The sequence below is a fragment of the Oratosquilla oratoria genome, chromosome 34 (assembly GCF_046742065.1).
Source record: "Oratosquilla oratoria isolate Oo_2021 chromosome 34, ASM4674206v1, whole genome shotgun sequence".
NCBI classification, from domain to species: Eukaryota; Metazoa; Arthropoda; class Malacostraca; order Stomatopoda; family Squillidae; genus Oratosquilla; species Oratosquilla oratoria.
Window position 1 is genome coordinate 30,111,375 of NC_134810.1, and position 12,500 is coordinate 30,123,874.

The 12,500-nt window shown below is 41.3% G+C and overlaps 1 protein-coding gene across 2 annotated transcripts in view; it reads left to right on the forward strand.

The window, feature by feature from the left end:
• LOC143018156 (uncharacterized) overlaps window positions 1–12,500 on the forward strand; it is a 285,772-nt gene that overhangs the window by 43,797 nt on the left and 229,475 nt on the right. The window lies entirely within an intron of this gene.

Here is a 12,500-nt window from a genome sequence, read left to right on the forward strand (position 1 = left end):
TGTCGATTGCTGTGCTTTGTAAAATAATGATTCAATATATTGTATAGTGTAGTGAGACTTTTATTTACCACCCTACTACATTGTAATGGCACGCGGTAAAGTCAGTTTGCTTATTTTGAACGTGGATGATTCTCGAGTAATAAGAACTTTAGCGATATTTGCTGGCCAGCTTCATAGCTGTAGATGTAGTTGCAGTGATTGACAACTTCTCCCTGTTTGGTCTCCTGTCATTTATGCTTTGGAATCTGGTGATGATACTACCTTACCAGATTTACTTGTAACCCTGTCCCAATTTTCTCTACAGAACAATGTTCTCATTCGTAAATTGGAAGCGTTTGAGCAGGATGTGGCACAGTTAGTGATCCCTGAGTCTCTAGTCCTTGTTGTTCTGTCTCTTCCTCATGATGCCCCTCAGGCTGGTCACCCAGGTCGTGACAAAACTTTGGCTATGTCTCGCGTCTGGACATAGCCACTCATTTAGCCCAATGTAGCTCTTGTGCCCTATCCTAAAGTACCCTACTCCTTCTCGTCCTTTTCAGGCTATGGCTATAGACCTTTTACAATTGCCTCGTAGTACTCAAGGTTCTTTGCATGTCCTTGCGTGTGTGGACCACTTTAGTCGCTTTGTAATATTGGCTCCCTTGCGTAGTAAGTCTGCTCCAGTAGTTACCCATGCTTTAGTTTCACATGTTTTTTGTCCATATTTTACTTCTTCAGTGCTCCTTAGTGACAATGGGACTGAATTTAGGAATGAGGTTTTAGCAAACATTTGTGAACATTTCGGCATCACTCAAACCTTTGTGACTGCTTACCATCCTGTATCTAATGATCTAGTAAAGCGAACGAATAGGAAGATTTTGGATATTCTGAGGCACGTTGTTAGTAGCCTCCATGAATCTTGGGAGGATTGGCTTCCGCATGTCAGTGCTTGCATGCATTAATAGCACAATTAATGTTTCCACAGGTAAGACGCCTCATTACGTCATCTATAGAGTGAGAAACGGCTCTCATATGATGTGTTAGACAGTCCTACTCGTCCCCTCTACAATATTGGTGATTATAGTCAACTCGAATGTCACACATTACATATGATTTATGATTCTGTAAGAGAAAAACTTGACTCCAAGTGTAAAAAAGTAAAACGCCAGCATAGCCGGGCTACGCCTGTTACCATAAGTATTGGTGATCATGTTTTATAAAAGCATGCCTGACCTCCAATCTAAACTCAATTGTAGGTTTACAGGTCCCCTTTTTGTTACTGAAAAGTTGCATCCCAATAAGTTAACGGTCTTTGATGCTTCCCAGGGACTGAGTGAAGTGCTGCACGCTGATAAGCTAAAGATAACAAGAGTGCCTATCCCTGCATTTGCCCGGCCTCCCCCAAGGCCCACTGTACAAAATATGCCCTCTGTATCTACAACTCACAATTATAATCTCCTTTCAAGGGGTCCTATCCCTTAATATCTGTATTTGTGCATTGCTTATGATGTTATCCATGTAAAGAATGTCATAAACCGGAATAGCATTGTGTACAAGATTCCATGTGGAGGTTGTCCGGCCACGTACTACGGAGAGTCGTCGCGCGGCATTGAAAAAAGGGTGTACGAACACAAGAATGATGTACGCCACCGCAGAACACCTAACTCTTTGGTGGTACATGTAGATACACACGGACATCTCTCCAACTGGGATGACGTCGAGGTTCTCCACACAGGACTGGAAAAAAGAACAAGAAAATCCTTAGAACCCGCACACATCACAACGAGCAAAGTCACCAATCACCGAGAAGAACAAGTTAGCCTAGCACCTGGTAGAAACACGGCATGTACTGTATTGCATCAAATCCTTTAAGCAGGCTAGTCTTCCGACAAGTGTTTTTGTGTCATTATGACATTATGACTCATTTTGTAGGGTCGTGGTGGCACGATGGTACGGCCTTCATCTTATAAAAAGCAAGCCGCTCAGGCGAGGGTTCGAATCCTAGTAGGAGAGTTTATTTCCACACACACACATTTATATATATATATATATATATATATATACATGTATATATATGTATATATACATATATATACATATATATGTAAATATATATATATAATATATACATATATATATATACATATATATATATATATATATACATATATGTCTACATAAATATGTAAATATATATATATATATATATAATATATGTGTGTACGTACATATATATATATATATATATATATATATATACATATACATATATATATATACATATACATATATATATATATACATGTACATATATATGTAAATATATGTATATATTATATATATGTGTGTACGTACATATATATATAAATATATTATATATATATTATATATATATATATATATATGTGTGTGTGTGTGTGTGTGTGTGTGTGTGTGTGTGTGTGTGTGTGTGTGTGTGTGTGTGTGTGTGTGTGTGTGTGTGTGTGTGTGTGTGTGTGTGTGTGTGTGTGTGTGTGTGTGTGTGTGTGTGTGTGTGTGTGTGTGTGTGTGTACATGGAACGGCATCTTTAAAGTACTGTCTTGAATGTACACCAGAACGCCTTAAAGCTCGATGTCATCGTTTCTTCCCTCGTATTATGATGAGACACTTGAAAGTCGAGTGTGGGAACTTGAACTGCAACGATATATTTATATACCGAACATCATGATGATAGACAGAGGATCTTGCAGAGGTGGTGAAGTGGGAAAAGCGAGGGAGGAAGAGAGAAAAGATGTTGTGGGGTGGGGAATGGAAGGAAACAATGAAGAGAAAAGACACAGAGTAGAGGAGTACTTCAGGGGGAAGTCGGATAGAAGATACAGGGGAAATTTGAGAGGCAGGAGGGCAGAGTAGGGGAGGGGTGGGATAAGGAAACACCGAAGAAGGAAGGATGGAGGAAGGGAAGATGGGTGAAGGAGTAATAGTGAACAAGTTCTTCAGATGAGAAAGAAAGTGAAGATGTAAGGGAGAAAATGCACATAAAGGTTTTAAGAGTAAGGAGGAGAAGTCATGCGAAGGAAGAAAAGGTAAAACGAGTACCAAAATTAGGAAGAGGAGGAAGGCAATAGGAGAAACACATTGCTAAGCGAGTGCGAAGGAAAAGGACGCTGAGTTAAGAAATTTATGAGAATATACAAGATGAAGAATATTGAGATTCTTGGAAGCTCGGAATAAATTTGAGGTAAAAATGAAAGAAGATGAGTAGAAGAGAGTCGGGATGAGAGGCTGAGGAGGAGACAGAGGAGAGAGAAAGAGAGGAGAATGAGGAAGAGGAGGAGGAGGAGGAGAGAAAGAGCAGGAGGAGGAGGAGGAGGAGGAGAAGGAAGAGGAAAAGCAGTAACATGGAGTTACATGGAGGACAAACGAACAGCAACAGACCTATTGGTCCTTACATGGCTGTTCGGTACCTAAAATTGAATACTATTATATATATATATATATATATATATATATATATATATATATATATATATATATATATATATATACATATATATATAATATATATATATATGTATATATATATATATATTTTTTTTCCGAGACGTTTTTGGAATATCTACAAAATAGAACAATCGATGACATTGGATGGTAGACCATTCCATATATCAACAACGCGATTGAAGAACAATTATTTTGTCTCATTTGTTTGAAACAATTTTCCAACAATTTTGCATTCATTGCTTCTGATTGTATTGGAGGTGTCAATCGTAAAATATTTTTCCACGTCCATGTTATCAATTTCTTTAACAATTTTGAAGGCCTCATGTAAATCTCCTTTTAATCTACGTTTCGAGAGACTAAACAAATCTAGTTCATTTAGGTGATCTTCGTACGGTTTGTTTCGCAACCTAGGAATGAGATTTTTTATTCTTTGCCGCGCTTGGGGTGCCACATGCCCTAGATATGGCGGCAACATTGAACATAAATCAATCAGTCTACGCTGCACTCTGTCTAACTAATCCATACCCTTTTTATTTATAATATGGAGACCAGCACTGACCACGATATTCTAGGTTTGGTCTAAATAGAGCATTGTAAATATCTAGCTATAAATCCAATTAATTTAGTTGTAGTTTTCCCGAGCTACGAGCACTGTTTACTTGATTTGAGATCATTAGAACTCACTACACCAAGGTATTTTTCTTGCTCAAAAATTGCCTGATGTACACCATTCAGCATGAAACAGATAAGCAACTATAAATGAAAACCGAAATTATGATAATGAAAAAGGAAAGAAAGAATGTTCAGGGCCAAAGAACGTGAGAAAGTGCGAAGGAGAGGTGACGTGGGGAGAAGTAGGTCGTAAAACCAATGACAACAGAAGAGTGTGGCAGAACAAGAAAGAAGGAAATAAGAAAGAAAATGAAAAGAATGCAGAGGAGGTGAGAACGGGTATAGAGAAGAAGGGAGAAGTGAAGAGCCTAAGAAAGGCAAAGAAATAGAACGAAGAAGAAGAGGAGTAGGAGGAGGAGAAGGCCGAGGGGAGTGACTGGGGAACCAGCTTAGATCGGAACTTAAAGAGGAAGATATGTTTGAAGGAGAGGAGGTGGTGGACGAGGAGGAGAGGAAGAGTGAGGGGATCGAGAGAGTGTATGAGGTGAGGAGTGAAGAGAGGGCTCACAAAAACGAAAAAAAAATTAAGGAGGAGGGTCGAGAAACTTAAAGCAAAAATATGTGTGGGCGGCAAGGGAGTATGTGTGCGGTAAAGAGGAAGGGAAATGTAATGGAGGTAATGATGGCAGTAAACACTCTGGAAGTAAGAAGGACTGAAAGCGGATTATTATCCTGGTTGGGTGTGCGAGAGGGAAATGCACCCCGGTCGTGCTGGTAGTTCCGGGGATGGTTAAGGTACAGGAAAAAAATGATAACTCAGTAGTGTTATCTGCAAAGGTGGGAAGAGAGTGTGTTGGCGGTAATGATGTGAATGTGGTGTGCTGGCACTAATGATGTGAATGTTGGTAAGGGATGTCTTGGTAACAAGAGCGGTAATTGATATATGTGGCCTATTTGAACAGTGACCACACCCACTCCCACACCCACCCTCCCACCCAGCCCCCAAGTTGAGTAAAATCGCCTGTTTCTTGACTTGATAAGATATGTGAAAAATGTCGCAGCAACCAAAATAGCCATAGTGTGATATCGACCAAAGTCTATGATTCACACTGAATGTTGAAGGTATACATATTTTCGAATTTCTTCATACATTTTGTTACAACTCCAATTTGTTTTCAAAAGAAAAATAATCAGATGAAGAATTTAACCTCTTGGTAAAGAATCAGAGCCAGATCGTGACAAACATTGATTTGGCTACTGTTGGCATTGGTTTTATGAAAATAAATTTGAAAGGTGGGTCGGGTTCCATTACTGAATGGACGACTGTAACACACGCGCGCGCGTGTGCGTATGCACATGAGACACCATGAGCGTAGCTCCCCTTCCCTTAAAATACAACTTGGCAAATACAATAAGAGTTGAAGATAGTGACATGAAAAGTAGAAAGTTTGCAGTGATTTATGTGCCCCCGAAAACGAGGTCTTGGAGAGAGATTATTCTAAAATGTTAGATGATACGAGAATTTCATTAAACGAAATGCTGAAGGATGGAGGTAACGTGGTACTTATGTGAGATTTTAATTGCAAATAAATATGTTGGGAAGAGATGACAGTGAAAGGTGGAAAGGTCTAATGGTGAAATGTATTACTCAACATGACTATAGAACATACAATGACACAATGGGTAAAAGAAAACACTAGATTTAGAAATATTGAAGAACCGTCAAGACTAATTTTATCATTTATGTCAGAACCTGAAATTGTGAACAAAATTAATACAAGACACCAATTGCTAAGAGTGACCACGTATTACTTGAGTTAGAACTAAAGGAGGAAATAATAAATACAGAAAAGGAAGACTGATATATAATTAAACGGACTTTGAAAAACTTAGGACATTTTTTCTAAAAGCGAGCTGGGAAAAATTCTACAATAAAGAAACACAAATGGACGAAAATTGGATAATTCTGATGAAAATCTAAAAAGGAGTGGATAAATATGTCCCAAAGCAAAAACAAGAAAAGGTGTATATTAAGTACTGTTTTAACAGAAGGTGAAAGGAAACGAAAGATAGAAGAGATAAAGCTTGGAAAAGATGGTGAAAAGACAAAAGCCCTAGAAAGTGGCAAATATATATTAAAAAGGGAATGAATATGTAAAAATACGCAGGAAAGAAAAAAGAAACTATGAAAAAGACATAATAGAATGTAAGGATCAGCAAAATTTATTCTATAGATATGTGAACGGTAAACTAAAAAACAAACAGGAAATAATGAAAATTCACAAAGGGAATATGGAATACACAGAAGATACAGAAATGGCTGAAGTCATGAGCAAACACCTCAAGTCGGTTTTCACTAGAGAAAATGTACAACATTGGGATGAAGGGAAAGAAGTTAAATCTCCGCCCCTATGAGGAAAATAATAGTAACATGGAAAGAAATAATGGACCAAATAATGAACCTTGATGTCAAGAAATTTCACGGCCCGGATCGAATTGCAAACTGGATATTAAAAGAATGTAAAGAAGAACTTATAGACAAAATATATAACATAATTAGTTGTTCACTCAAAGAAGGAATCATACCAGAAGACTGGAAAAATGCTGATGTACCAATATATAAAGGAGGAAATAAGGAAGACCAACAAATTACAAGCACGGTACCCACAATTTGTGAAAAAACTATTAAAAGTAGATAGATAAAACATCTGGAGGAGAACAATATACTAAACCCAAGACAATTCAGATTTAGACCGGAAAGATCATGTGCCACAAATTTGATCTGTTTTTACTCAGGGAAGGGACGGATGGGCTGATTGTGCTTTCCTAGATCTACAAAAAGTTTTTGACAAAGTCCCGCACAAAAAAAAAGAAAAAAGAAAACTAGAAACCATAGGAGGGATACAAGGGTAAACTACTGAAATGAATGGAGGACTTTTTCCATGGAAGAAAAAAGAGAGTAGTGCTCAGAGATAAGAGTTCTACTTGGGAAGAGGTGATTAGTGGAGTTCCACAAGGATCAGTACTGGCTCCAATAATGTTTGCTATTTAACATGGACGAGGGTGTGGAATGTTACATGAGCTTCCTTGCAGATGACGCAAAACTGTTGAAGAAAGTGAATACTGAAACGGACTGTGATTCACTGCAGAGAGATCTAAATAGGGTTTGGGAATGGAGTCAGAAGTGGGAAGTGGACTTAAACATTAAGAAATGTAGCATAATGGAATTTGGAAAAAGTGAAAAAAGGATATCAGGACAATATAAAATTGATGAAAAGAAAGTGGGATCTGAAAAAGACCTGGGAGTAATCATCACAAGCGATATGTCCTCTGACAAACAGATAACAAAATTGTCGGTGAAACCTATCACTTGCTAAGATCAATAAAAGTGACTTTTACTTACTTGAATGAAGAAATAGTAAAGAAAATACTAGTCACACTGATAAGGCCAAATTTGGAGTACGCAGCGAAACTATGGTCACCCAGTACTAAAAACAATATAAGGAATATTGAGAGAATACAGAGAGCAACTACGAAGATTGCCCCAACACTATCAAAACTGTCATATGAAGATAGATTGTCAAAACTAGAATTACCGATTCTGGAACAAAGAAGAGAAAGAGATGATTTGTTGGCCTTCTACAGAATTATGAGAGGTATGGAAGTCCTTGATAGAGAAGATTTACAAAATTGGGATAAGAGAAACACAAGAGGAGGGATGAAGCTCAAAAAGGACAATTATTGAAGAGACATAAAAAAGAACAGCTTTCCCCAGAGACTGGAAGATGTACGAAACATACTAGACGAAACAATAATGTGTGCAAAAACAATACACAAATTTAAAAGTAAAAATATCTTATGTCTGAAGGACGTGAAGAAATAAAATTCCCAATGCAAACGCACGAGAGTTGGAGTAACTACTCGCAGCGCAGCGATACTGAGATTATTTCAGCCCTGGGCGGGATTTGAACTCGGACTGCTGTAGCAGCAGTTGTGAACGCTACCACAGCGCCGTCAAGTGTGTGTGTGTGCGTGCGTGTGTGTGTGTGTGTGTGTGTGTGTGTGTGTGTGTGTGTGTGTGTGTGTGTGTGTGTGTGTGTGTGTGTGTGTGTGTGTGTGTGTGTGTGAGAGAGAGAGAGAGAGAGAGAGAGAGAGAGAGAGAGAGAGGATACAATTTTGCACAACAGACTAATGAATAAAGAAAATAATAAACTTCGTTGGCTTGATTAAGGAAGGACTCGTGGAGAGACGCAAGAATGACGCCCCCCATCCATCCCCGCCACAGAATGTTGGTCAAATGCCGAGAGGAATTAGCAGCAACAACCCTGAGGACGAGAACGAGCATTCGCAGGCCTCTTCGATCTGATTGAAGCCGAGCAGTTCGAGGTGGAAGTTCGAGGGTGAGCTGAAGGTGGGGGGGGTTGGGGGAGGTAGAGGAAGGGATAGGGGGGAGGTCGGAGTGGCGCAGTGTTTGAAGCCCTCGAGTTCCTGGAACAACTGTATACAGCTGCTGGTGAGAGATCTTGTTCGTGAGCAGCTCGGAGGGAGTCTTTTAGGGTTGTGATAGGGGCAGGGGGCGGGGGGTTGAGTGGTGAGGGGTGAAGGGCGGGGGGGAGGATTAAAAAATGCCACCTTTACCCTAAGTGTTCGGATGGCCAGGATAAGGGGGGGGGGGCGGTCAAATGTGGCCACCTACAGATGTGAGACGAAATCGCAACCCAGCGTAGGAGTTGGGTGAAGAGATAAAGGTGGTGGTTGGTGTGGTGGAAGGGGAAGGGGGATGAAGGGGGTGGCTGCAGCTTGGAAGGGAGTTTTGGGAGTTGATCCTCTGCTTGAATGGCGTAATGGTGATAGGCACCACGGACTTGTGGAGCAATGTTAGTGGTGGAGAGGCTTGCGGGGGCTAAGCCAATGGTGGTGGTGGTGGTGGTGGTGGTGGTGGTGGTGGTGGTGGTGGTGGTGGTGGTGGTGGTGGTGGTGGTGGTGGTGGTGGTGGTGGTGGTGGTGGTGGTGGTGGTGGTGGTGGTGGTGGTGGTGGTGGTGGTGGTGGTGGTGGTGGTGGTGGTGGTGGTGGTGGTGGTGGTGGAGGAAGAGGGAGGAAAGGGGACGGCGGAGGAGGGGAGGAAGGGGAGAGGAACTAATGAAAGTGGTAATGGTCATATCAACCGGGATGGTGGAGGTGATGGAGACGGGTGAGGGTGAGACTGAGGGTGGAACATAAGGGTGAAAGATGAAGATGGATGGATGAGGGTGAAGCCCTTAGGATGAGGATGAAGACTTCAAGGATGAGGACGCAGATCCAAGGATCAATGTACACTCTAAGAACTGTGTTTTGTTTTGTTTTTCTTTTTTCTTTTTGCCTTTCACCAGCCCTGGTAAATATTTTCTATTATTAAAAAGTAGATATTTTTCTATTTTATCTGGTTTACTGGCTTGTCAATACAATATCCCTCTAACTTTCATAAATATACCCATTGATGTTGACAAAATTCTGCTTTATGATAGTAGAAAGCGTTGGCTAGAGATGACAAAAGATTTTAAAAGTGTGGCGGCAAACATCTTAAGGAACGGAAAGCTCTACAAGGGGGAGAACCTGAGGAAAGGGCCGAAAGTTAAAGCCCAACGGATAATGGTGACGTCATGTCGTTATCCTGAAGTCGACGTGATAGGATGAGGCGAGAAAGATGGCGGGGCTGTAGGGATTCTGAGGTGCTCGAACGAAGAGGGAGAGGATGGGAGCATAAAGATTGAATTTACGATTATCATGAAGAGGAGGAGGAAGAGAAAGAAGATGAAGAAGAAAAAGAAAATGGACCAGGACGAAGAGGAAGAGGCAATGGAGAGGATACGATTATTATTAAGAGGAGGAGGAGGAGAAAGAGAAAAAAAAGAGGAAGACAATGAAAAAGAAAAAATGGTGATGGCGAGGAAAGTGCAAAACAATAAAAGGAAGGGGAAATAAGAATAAAAAAGAACACGAGAGGAAAATGGACGAGAAAAAGAGGAAGAGAAAAAGGGAAAGAAAAAGAGAAAAATGAGGAATAGGAAGGAGAGGAGGAGGAGGATTAGGAGAGGAAGGGGAGGAGAAGAGGGAAGGGTAAGAGGAAGAAGAGGAGGGGTAAGATGAGAGGAGGAAGAGGAAGAAGAGGAGAGGTAAGATGAGAGGAGGAAGAGGAGGAAGACGACGAAGTGAAGGAGGATGGAGGAGGAAGGGGGAGAGAGGGATGAGGAGGAAGGATAAGATGAGCGAAGGACGAGAAGGATGTAGGGGTGAGGGCAGGCAGGAGAACAGATACGAATCATTAGAGAGGATGAGAGGGAGGAGAGAGAGAAAGAGCACATGTAGACCCTGACGAAAGGGGAATCCAAGGACGACCTCTGGAGCAAGGTCTCGAGTACCTCACGGCCGCTGACGGCGACAGGACCACCTCGTGGAAAAGGGGCTTCGATTAGCTAAAGAGGCTGGGAGGGAGGGAGGGAGGGAGGGAGGGAAAGTGGAGGCGGAAAGGGAGTATGGAGGGAAGGAAGGGGGTCTGAACGGGTTGGTTAAGAAGTTAAGAGGACACTTGACGCGAAAGAGGAGGAGGAGGAACTGGCTCGAGAAAGACAAGTGTATGGAGGACGAGAGGATGGAAGATGGAGGTAACGTAGGTTAGGCTTGGTGGAGTAAATAAAGGAGTTGCGGTGAAGAAGGAGGTCGTCATGGTGGAGGTGAAGTAAAAGAAGAAGGGGAAGAGGATAAAATAAAGGAGGAAGAGTAAAAGAGAGGAAGAGGTGGTGGGAGGAAGAGTAGAAAAGAGGAAGAGGAGAAGGAAATGTGAAAAAAGTGAGATTGTAGTGGGTTTGTATGCGAGAGAGAGGAAGGAAGAGAAAGAAAGTTAGAGAGAGAGAGAGAGAGAGAGAGAGAGAGAGAGAGAGAGAGAGAGAGAGAGAGAGAGACAGAGAGAGAGAGAGAGAGCATTAAGGGAAAACAAGACTTGGAAATACGAGTATTTACTTTTCTTTCTAATAGACTCCTACCCCCGACCTCGGTGGAATAAAAATCTCTTTTCGCTTGACAGAATAAACGTAAAAGTCGAGTAATGAACTGAAAGGTTGACTAAAGTCGGAAAGCATTTCCAACACTGAGTATCCTTCCCATTGGTGAGCTCTTTCCCCACCCGCCCCCTCAGTGTGAAACAAAATCTTTTGACGGCAGAGAAGATAGACTCGTGCAAGACTCTGAATGGATTGAAAATGAGGAAGGAAAGAAGGAAGGAAGGAAAACACCAGAAAGGAGAGAGAATGCATGACATACCAGAAGAATGGATAAAGAGGAGAGAGAGAAAAAAAGAGAAGATTGTGTGTGGCACGAGAGGAGAAAAAAGTGTTAAAGAGAAAGAGGGAACGAAGATGATAAAAAGAGAGAAACTAGGGTAAGAGTATTTATCTCATCACTATCGTATTATACCTTGAATAAGATAGAGTCGAGTGGCTCTCGCCAGAATAAAGTATGTGAAGGTTGTCGTTGAGAGTGTAAGGGTTACTTGAAGATTTCTTCTAGGCTGAATTAAATTGTCTTACTCTATCTAGAAAAAAAATAAAAATGAAAAGAGCATCGCCATAGCGAACAGGTGAAGAGAGAAGATAGAAAAAGAAAATACAAAATGGATTAAAAAATAAAAGAGGGGAAGGGGTATCAAAAGAAAATTGAATGAAAAAATACGAGAGGTGAAAGGAGGAAGGGGAAGAGATGATGGAAAATAAAATAAAAAAGAAAAAGAAAAATGAGAAAGAGTAAAGAAAATTAAAGAATTAGATAAAAGGAAGATAAATTGTATCAAAACAAAGAGAAAAAGATACGAAAGAGAAGAGAAAGGTGAGAGGGTAATTAATAGTTGGGAGAATACAGGATGTGGCAAAGAGAGGAGGGCGAGGAAAGGGGGTCAAAACTGAGGGAAAAGAGGGGACGGGGTCGGAAGAGTCAGGGGAGCGAGAGGGGGAGGGGAGGGAGGGGAGGGAAGGCGAGGCGAGGGGAGGGGAGGGGAGGGCGCCCTAGACGCTGGTTGGTTCTCTTTAGGGGAACAAGAATATGAAAGTGAAATTTCGGGGCGAACTGAGGGGACCAGTTTGGGAGTTAAGGGTCAGGTCGGCTGGGGTTGGGGAGAAGAAGAAGAAGAACCCATAAATATAAAAAAAAAAGATGAGAGCTGGCGGTGGGGAAGAAAGAACAAAGGGACTTATAGAATTGAAGAAAAAAATGGGAGGAGTTTAGAGTTGGGTGGGAGGTGGAGAAGAGAAGGAAGAGTGATCTACAGAAATTGAAGAAAAAAAAATGGTAGAGGTGAAGATCGGGAGTTTAGGACTGTGGGGGGAGGAGGAGAATATGGACGTACTGGAGATGAAGATTTGGGGGGCTGGGGGACGGAGGAGAGGGAAGAGGAGT